Source organism: Lissotriton vulgaris, chromosome 1_1, assembly GCF_964263255.1.
Source record: "Lissotriton vulgaris chromosome 1_1, aLisVul1.2, whole genome shotgun sequence".
Classification (NCBI taxonomy): Eukaryota; Metazoa; Chordata; class Amphibia; order Caudata; family Salamandridae; genus Lissotriton; species Lissotriton vulgaris.
This window is the reverse complement of record NC_141685.1, coordinates 198,752,777-198,762,224: the sequence shown is the minus strand read 5'-3', so window position 1 is coordinate 198,762,224 and position 9,448 is coordinate 198,752,777. Positions and strand designations below refer to the sequence as shown.

The following is a 9,448-nucleotide window of genomic DNA, read 5'->3' as shown; positions in this document are numbered from 1 at the left end:
AAATCTCTTGCCAGCCTTATAACGGCGGGAAGGTCCTAGCGAGGTCCGCAGACAGAGCCAAATTATCATATGGTACAGGCCGCTTTCTCTCCCATCCCCCATGCTTAAATGGTAATATGCTAGCCTCCTCTCTTAACTGCTGGGCAAAAGGCTCAATATATAGAGAGCAGTAGCCCCACCCGTGTTATCGATATGTTTGATTAAATTGCGCAACCTGTCGGACTTAGCCTTCCATGCCAGGAGCTTGCCTGCACCTTCTCCATACTCACAATGGGCAAGCTTACTGGCCTCCCATTTATGTGCAACCCTAGACTGAAGGATGGTGTCTATCTGATTGTTTAAACTTCTTAATTTAACCAACTTTTCCTGCCGTTTCTCAGAGTCAGTGTCCTTATTTAGGGCCAACTCTACTTCCTTCAACTATGACTCTTTATAGGCCACCTCCTCTCAGAATTGTCTGTTCCTGAAAGAAACCCTACTCGTGATCATGCCCCTTAAAACCGCATTTAGGAAATCCCACACCACCGACGTTGGAGCCAATCCTACGTTGATACCCAAAAAGCCCTCAGTCTCCTGAGATAGATATTTTATCTCCTTGTCATCCAGAAGTAGAGTTTGATTTAATATCCGGTCTCTGGGATGCTGACTGTCAGCCAGGACAAAGTCCAGACAGACCCCTGAATGATCAGACAATCATATGAAAGTCTCTCATAACAGGAGCAGTTTTTGCCTGTGGTTAGGGGCTATGATCAGTACTCCACCATTGTAGAAGTTTGTGTGCCTAGATTGCACATGTGACTAATTCTCTCTTTGCTACCGGTTTTGCATCTTATTTTGCAAGTATTTGTTCATTGCAATGTGCTTGTATTTTTCCTTACTGTACACATTGTTGTTGGTAGTGAATTTAACTCTATTTTTCTTTGTTCTGTGCCAAAAGCTTTCAATCTGAGATTTTATAAACTGGTTCAATATCATTATTCCTATATCATTAAATTCCATTTGATGCATAGTTTTGTTTTTGTAAAAAGATAAGACATTGTAATATTTTCTCTTAATGTAAACATGTTTTATGATTTCAGATCTCTTTACCTTTACAGTGTGAGGATTTAGGTACATCTTAAACTAAGACTCATCAGAAACATGCACAGGAGAGGCTGGAAGCAATGGTGTTTGCTCTTCAGAAAGAGAGCAGTGTCACAAGAGGCCGAATGACTCCAGCACGAACAGAACCATCCTGTATGAAACCTACTGGAGCAATCACTCGAATGTATACGTCAGAGTATCATCACAAACAACCGCTGACTAAAACAGAAAAATCTGTATGAAATCAAAAGGCAAATATGCTACATAACATTTCCAACGGTCATTGATCTGAGATCTCCCAGTGGTAGTTACAGCATTGCTCTACTACCTAAGATGAGGATAATCATGTTATGTTTGTGGTCAATGTAATCATCATTTTTTGCCACACGATAGAAACCAGATAAAGCCTTCAAATATGCAGAACACATATATTGTAAACCTGACAACTGAAGGATAAAAGATGTAGCACTGCATTGTACAGTACTGGACAATGTGCTAGCATATATAGCATTATTTTTCTCTTGTGTAAAAATGAATGTCATCAAACAAGAGGACACAACCCTCACCAGAGAAGTCGAGACTCTGGACTTAATTTAGGAGTTATTCATCCTTTCTGTTGTTTGAAATGTCTTATTTGCAATATCACTTACCTGTGAATGTGCGCCTAAATTTAGAGTTTATTAACCATGATGGGCCATCAGCATATTAAGCTGGGAGAAGAACATATAAATGTAGCCAACCAACAGTGTGAATTTGAAATAGAAAAACAATACACAGGCACCAAATGTGCAAACAACTTGAAAGTCACATCAACAAGCGTAAAATGCCACCAGCAAAAACAGATAGGCAACAAAATATACATGTGCAGTGAGTGCGGGAAGGCCTTTAAGCAGTCATTAATCCTAAGGGTCCATCAGAGAATACACACAGGGGAAAAACCCCTACACATGCAGTGAATGTGGGAAGAACTTTAGTTTGAGATCAACCCTAAGGCGGCATCAACATACCCACAAAGCAGAAAAACCATACACATGCAGTGAATGTGGGAAAAGCTATAATGAGTTGTCACACCTAAGACTGCATCAGCGAACACACACAGGAGAAAAACCATATAAGTGCAATGAATGTGGTATGAGTTTCAATGTATCATCAGGCCTAAGGTCTCACCTGCGAACACATGCAACACATAAAGCAGTGATATGCAATCAGTGTGGAAAGGGCTTTAACCACTCATCATACCTAAAGATCCATGAGCGAACACACACAGGAGAAAAACCATACAGGTATAGTGAATGTGGTGCAAGTTTCAGTCATTCAAATACCCTAAAGCATCATCAGCAAATGCACACTGGAGAAAAACCATATAAATGTAAGGACTGTGGGAAGGGCTTTCATGAATCTTCAAGACTAATGGTCCATCTTCGAACGCACACAGGAGAAAAACCATATACATGCAACATATGTTGTAAGAGTTTTAATGAATCATCATACCTAAAGGTACATCAGCGAATACACACAGGAGAAAAACCATACATTTGCAGTGAATGTGGGGTAAGTTTTATTTATCCATCAGCTTTAACGGTCCATAAGCTAACACACACTTCAGTAAAGCCGTACACGTGCAATAAATGTGGAAAGAGCTTTAAAAGACCAATAGCTCTATTGTGGCATGAGCGAACACACACAGGTGAAAAACCATGTAAGTGCAACACATGTGAGAAGGGTTTCTTTAGTTCATCATCATTAAAGCAACATGAGAAAACCCACACAGTAGAAAAACCACATACATAAAGTAATTGTCGGAAGATCTTTACTCAATTGTCACACCTAAAATGCCACATACAGATACATAGAAAAAACACAGATGTGCAACAAATATAGGATGAACTGTCACCCAGTAGGGACAATTCACAAATGTAAACAGTGGACAAAACACTAACGTTGTGTTTGTTGGCTTTCTGTAATTGTCCTCCCCAGAGAGCACTAAATGGAAAAAGAAATGCATACAGTGAATCTGGGAATAGCTTTATTAATTTCTCATTCTTAATATGATATCAGCAAACACAAGAGGTAAAAAAAATTGCAGGAAACATGGGATGAATGTGCCAGCTATCAGTTTTAAAGAACAAATATGATGAAGTGATTGTGGGTTAACGGCAAGTCTATGTCAGTGAATACATATGGCAAAAAATCATATAGGTGAAAGAGATTTTTGACTTTTGTACAAATGTAATGGTAGGAGCCCATCAGTGGACATGTATATAAGAAATTCAACAGAGGAATGATTGTAAATTCTGTTAGAGCCTCAAACCTAAGGGTCTTTTAATGAACAGAGTAAGGGAAGCGTAGGGGTTGCAAATTATTCATAAATAAATGAAAGACTAGTAAATATTAAAACTCTGGCATGTAATATTGTTTGTATTTGTCAGAGATTGGTTGGCTAGACTGGAATGCTCTCTGCAAGGAATGACACTAAGCGATGCAAAAAAGGACCAACACTGAAAATTGTTAACAACCACAAGTCCTGAATATAGAGGCTGTGGTGACTTTGAAGCTGCTCCTTTCTGATGTTCCCTGTGCCTTTATATATTTTTTTGCTTTTGTTATCTTTTGTAATGTACCCCAATATAGGCCTGAGTAGTCACCTAACCTTTCACCTACATTTTCCTTGCCATTGTACTACATAACGTTTTTTGGTATTGACCTTTTACCTAGTTAGGTGCTGCATAAATGTTGTGTGGTTTTCCTAGAAAACTAGCTTAATTTATTAGGCATGAGGATTCTCAGAACCACAGCAGGGTTACCATCTTCTGCATAATAACGATGTATAACGGTCATCCTTTGCATCATCCTTGGCGGACATGACACATCAAGGTAGAACCCTTGAGGGTACCTATTGGGTTTATAAACACCACATCTTTGATGGAGCAGGCAGAGGAGAAAGGCTTCTATGCTGACACACTGACGCGAGACGCTGAGGTTCCTGCATGCAGACACTCCAGCACACTGTGGTCTGACATCCCTTGCAGGGTGTCCATCTCGAGATTAGGGCGGGGTCCTACATTCACACCAGGTTATAGGGTTGGCTTCATTCTAAGGGCATTCTTGGCTCTAAACCTATATACATGCTAGGTACACTTAGGTACATCTAGCTAGGGTTTCATCGTAGGAGTATGCATTATTTTGTCATGTATTTACATAGCTGCCTATATTTATTGTTTTAGCACTATGGTAGAAATTTACCATCCATTTACTCTGTTGGTGCTTATAATCATTTATGTCTGTTTCTGTCTTTTGGTTGTTTCAGTACACCAATTTTACACTAGAATGATGCTGGTTCAATAAATGCTTATTGAAAACGTCCCCACATTTATTCTGTGTATCACTCTGAGACAAATTGAGCATGAGTGATTGAGCGAAAAGTACTGTACTGTTCCCAAGATCCTTGAGGGGACATGCTTGTCCTGTTTGATAGTTGCCAGGAACTATTCTCTCCTTGGTAACAGGAGTTTACAGTGGCACTGTGAACTAGCTGGTATACAGGCGAACATACCCGGTAGGGGTGTTTGAATCAGTCTGGACACCAATCCCACAATCTATGTTGTCTAAATGCACAAATCCTATATAGATTTATAGAAACTACACAATACTTTGTTGTCTCACCTCAGCCTGCTACTTCTCCAGGTTGTGTTAACCCTTTGCATGCGTTGGACCGCCCCTGGCCGTCCGGCGTCACTGTGGGCGTTTGAGGAGGACTGGCAGGGGCTGTCCAAACCATGCCCAGTCATAAATCTCCGGCACCGCGGCAGAATTCACGCTGCAGTGAACGGGTTAATGGCAAATTAACCAATTTGAACAATATCCCTGTTTTGTTTGGAGAGACTTTGTATGGAGCCAGCAATTTTAAATACTAGAAGTTTGGTGGTTTTATTACACTTTTGGTTCTGCACAATCTTTCGTGTTACAGTAGAAAATTGTTTCTAGATAAAAACACTAAATAACTAATAAACAATTATGTGTGCATCTGTGTGACTACATGATCTGATTGTTAGAACTTAATTGATACATCTTTTGAAATGAACACCTGCTTAAGCTTCAGCGTGTTATGGAACACCTTTCTCTGCAAGTGTTTCTTGTGACAAATTAACTCTGAAGTATATTTGTGCTCAGGAGTTAATAACGCTGTAAAATAGCCAACGTTCATGAATTGATCCTTGAGATGGAAATACAAATTACGTTTGTAAGAGGATTCAAGAATATGACACCCCTTCTTACCCTATGTTCAACTGCTCAGACCTCGCTCTCAAGTACTCAGAAGAGAACTCCCAATGCAGCTTTTATTTGCAGCCACACTACCAAGAATAATATAAAAGGGAAATATTGTTATGGTGCAAGAGATTCCATGCCAATCACTTAATACCTAAATGAATTGCAATAGTATATATATAGCACTTACTACCCCATGCAAGACATTGAAGTGCTTTTTGGCGAATAGGACGCTACTCCGTGGCCCAAAAAAGGATTAGTGGTGGATTAATATAGGCAAATGTGAATTAAATTGAGCATTGGACATACAAATCTGTTAATTGAGTAGGATAATAGAAGAGAGAAGTCCAGTGGCATAGCAAGAGGGGGTCGGGGGCAGTCCGCCTGGGCGGCATGAGTTTTGGGGGCGGCTGCGGCTTCCCCTCTCTCTTATATACATTTAGCGTGGGGATGGCTAGTGCAGAATTTATTGATAGCAACCCCCTCTCTTCAGCAAAGGGAGGGACCGCCACGGGCGGCAGAGTGCCTAGCTACGCCACTGAAGAAGTCTAGAAAGTGTTATTTAGGATATTATAGTAGTAAGATGAGGTTTGGGATAAGTAAAAGGTAGGTAGAAGAGGGAAGAGTCTCTAGAAATGGATTAGGGAGATCATAGTAAAATGAGGATTGGGATGAGTCAAAAGAGGGATACATGAGGGAAGAATTTAGAAAGGGTTGTTTGGGAGATCGTAGTAGTAGAATGAGGTTAGGGATGAGTCAGAGTGGAGGTAGAGGATACGTATAGGATGAGCCATTGAGTAGTGCAATGGAGAGAGTCAAATTTGTTTTTCCTCTACAGCAGGAGAAAAGTAATAAATATTTGCAGGTACAAGGAAGAGAATATATTGATATTTAAAGAACACGTTACCTTACGTAACTGCTTATCTCGAAGAGACAATATCTAGATGCAGATTCCCCACCCCTAAATCTTCCCAGGCATCAAATTGGATCTGGAACGCCCCCCACCAGCAGCTCCCCCACATGCCGGCAGGTGACGACTGTGCCACTCATATTTGAAACTTGAAACTATTGGGGTAAACTGGGTATCAACAGCTCAGTGGTTTCATTAGACCTTTAAAGATCCTCAGGGCACACCACAATTTGCATAATCAGTAATTGTACCTGTTAATTCTCTCTAAAGAAGCAACATTGAACAGTGATCTAATTTGATTAAAACGCTTTGTTTGAATATCACCATGAGAGGGGCATTGTGGGCCACTCTTGCTGAAAGTTCACAGTACTTCTAGACTTCATCCCAATGTTGTAATATTGGAAAATATAATTTACTGTATGTGGCCCAACATTCTAGGGCCTGATTTAGATCTTAGTGGTACTCTTGCTGTCCCTATGGGGCGGTGGGTTCAAGTACTCCATCGAGTTGACGGTATCCCGCCTGCACTATTTAGATGTGTACTGGCAGAACCGCCATCCACCTCCGATACTGCAGTCTGCTCTGCTGACAAACAGTACTCCGTTACCGTCAAGCTGGCAGTATTGAACCGACCCTATTTAGATGTCCCTATTGTGCTGCATTGTTCTAGAGGCAGTTTGCTCACAGAGTGAGTATCAGGTGGAGTGGAGACTAGTAAGTACTACTTATTTATGTGTCAATACACATGTGCTGTGTTTAATCCAAAAACATAAGTAGGTAATGTGTTATGCCCCCTTATGCAATAGAACAGCGTCACAACAATAATGACTACAATAGGAGCAAGCAAGTAGCCTAGCTCACAGTCCAAGTTGACTGCGAAGGAAACCGTTTTAGGTTGATTTGAAAGCCCTCACTCACCGACGTGGTCGGTGACATGCTTCATCATCGGGCCCCACCAGGAGTGGCCGAATGCCACCCTAGTGTGCTGCAAAGCCAGGTTACTGCGGAGCTGTTTTTTGTGTGAGTGTTAAGTGAAAAGTAGAGTGAATTTTAAAATGTCACAATTGAGTCAAAAAAGGAATTGATTTGTTTTGCCAATTGGACAAGGAAAAAAAATAGATGTGTAGGATAAGGGACCAAAATTACAAGTCCAATATCATCTTAGTGTGAGGTCAACATGTTTCAGCCCATGTGAAATGGTATATCAGGCATTTGTCAGGACCAGTGAATAAAAAATGTGTGTTGAACCCCGGTGGTATGGGCGCCCCTGGGGTTACCAGTGTTACAATGAAAATGAAAAAACACTAAATTGAGATTCCCTCGTGTTGGAGTGGAACCAAGTTTATTCTGTGAGTTAAAGACAGTCACATACAACAGACAAAACAAAAACAAATGGGATGGAGAGAGAGAACACAAGTTTAATTAGATATTGAGATGTCCGTTGTTATTTGGTACAGGACAACTTGCTCGAGTGCTCATATTGTGAAATTGTAGCCATATCCTGAATACGAGTAAGGTCAGAAGTGAACTCGTGCTCATACGGGATTAACAATACCCTTGTAGAGATGTAGGGACAAGGGTCCCTACACAAGTCTCACAGCGTGACTATGCTAAAAAATACAGGCAAAAGGGTGATTGTATGCCCATATAATAAGAGCTATCACGTGATTATTTAATGCAAACAGGCAGCTGGGCTGCTTAGTGTGGTTGGGCTAAATAGATAACCATAGATCAGAATTAAGAATAAGAAACGTTCTTACAGGGGGCGCTTAAATTGAAAGCACCATGGATCTCGGGAGGGAGGGTGGTAGCAAAATGTCACGCCCTGTGGAAAAAAAGGAAGTAACAGGTATAAACAAAAGAGCCTACAAGCATGAAGAAGTACTCATCTTTGTTCAGTAGTACTCACGCCTTGTTAGCTAGGCACCCGCTTGTCACCTGTATCGCCCTCTTTTGCCGGACCCCGAAGAACTAAGCGCTCCTGCTGGGCGAGGTAGATAAAGGCAAACGAGGGTCGAAAACGCGCCAACACCGTTGGCGCGAAAGATTAACACACTACGTTGTGTCTTGCTACAGCGTGATTGGAAAGAGAAGTGACCTTGTGACTCAACGTTTACCAATCGGACACCGAGAGGAGCGCTACCTAATCCAAAACTGGCTAAAGAAACATGGTCATGACTCTAGCCTATCAGAGGCTTTGAGAGTGTAATGCCATGTCAATAGAAACGGAACCTTCAGGCTCATCTGCTGATTTGCACACAAAAACAATTTTCTACCACCTCATCCACTTCAGTGTCCATCTTGGCATCAAAAGGATTTGCATACGCATTGTTTAATGAGCCACGAGCCAAGGTGGCCCTCGTGGGCATTTCTAATAATGCTACTTCTCACAGAATGTGGAGGAATCAACTTATCAAATCTTAAAATACCATCTTCAATCGAAATCTCATCACCCACCTTAGAGTACGGTTATAACAAAGGAGACATGAATATCTATCTAGGCCAACCTCCCATAACTAAGTCCTCAAAATCTTGGGTGTACAGCATTTGCTTCTACCCCTTCCCAGATTCGAAACTAATGGCTTGTGATATATCTGTAAGAGAAACAGTCTTTCAGACACATACAACCAGAACTTCTCAATAGCCCACCAGCAGGTCAGAAGCTCTTTCTCAATGAAAGAGTATTGTAGTTCTACTTGCCACTAAACTCCTGATGTGAAAGCTAATGTGTGTTCTTTTTCACAATTTTTCTGTGTGAGTGTAGGCCCCAGCCCTACTTGTCTGGCATCCACTGTGATGCAACATGGCAAACTTGAGTCAAATGGCTTGGGAGCCTTACTTTGACTAAGCAAAGATTTAATTTGCTAAAAGGCTGCCACACAATCATTGCACCAAACAAATTTGGAACCTTTCTTAAGCAAGTTACCAATAGGTCTCACTCTGGTCACGGAATCTAGGAGGAAACGAGAATAAAACTTGCACAGCCCAAAGAAGGCTATGACCACCACTTTGTCCTCTCAGAAGGAGGTGGCACACCTAAAATGGATTCAACTAACCCAGGCATGGGTGTAATACCATCTCTTTAGACAATATGTCCCAAATATTCCACATCATTGCTTAGGAATTTGCACTTCTCCTTCTTTAAAACAGCTCCATCCTCCTTGGAGAATAGGATTATGAGCAACAACA

General features: G+C 41.2%; 1 pseudogene; it reads left to right on the top strand.

Moving 5' to 3' along the window:
* Positions 1-1,769: 1,769 nt before the first annotated feature.
* On the top strand, positions 1,770-2,874 carry LOC147738172 (uncharacterized; annotated as a pseudogene).
* Positions 2,875-9,448: the final 6,574 nt, after the last annotated feature.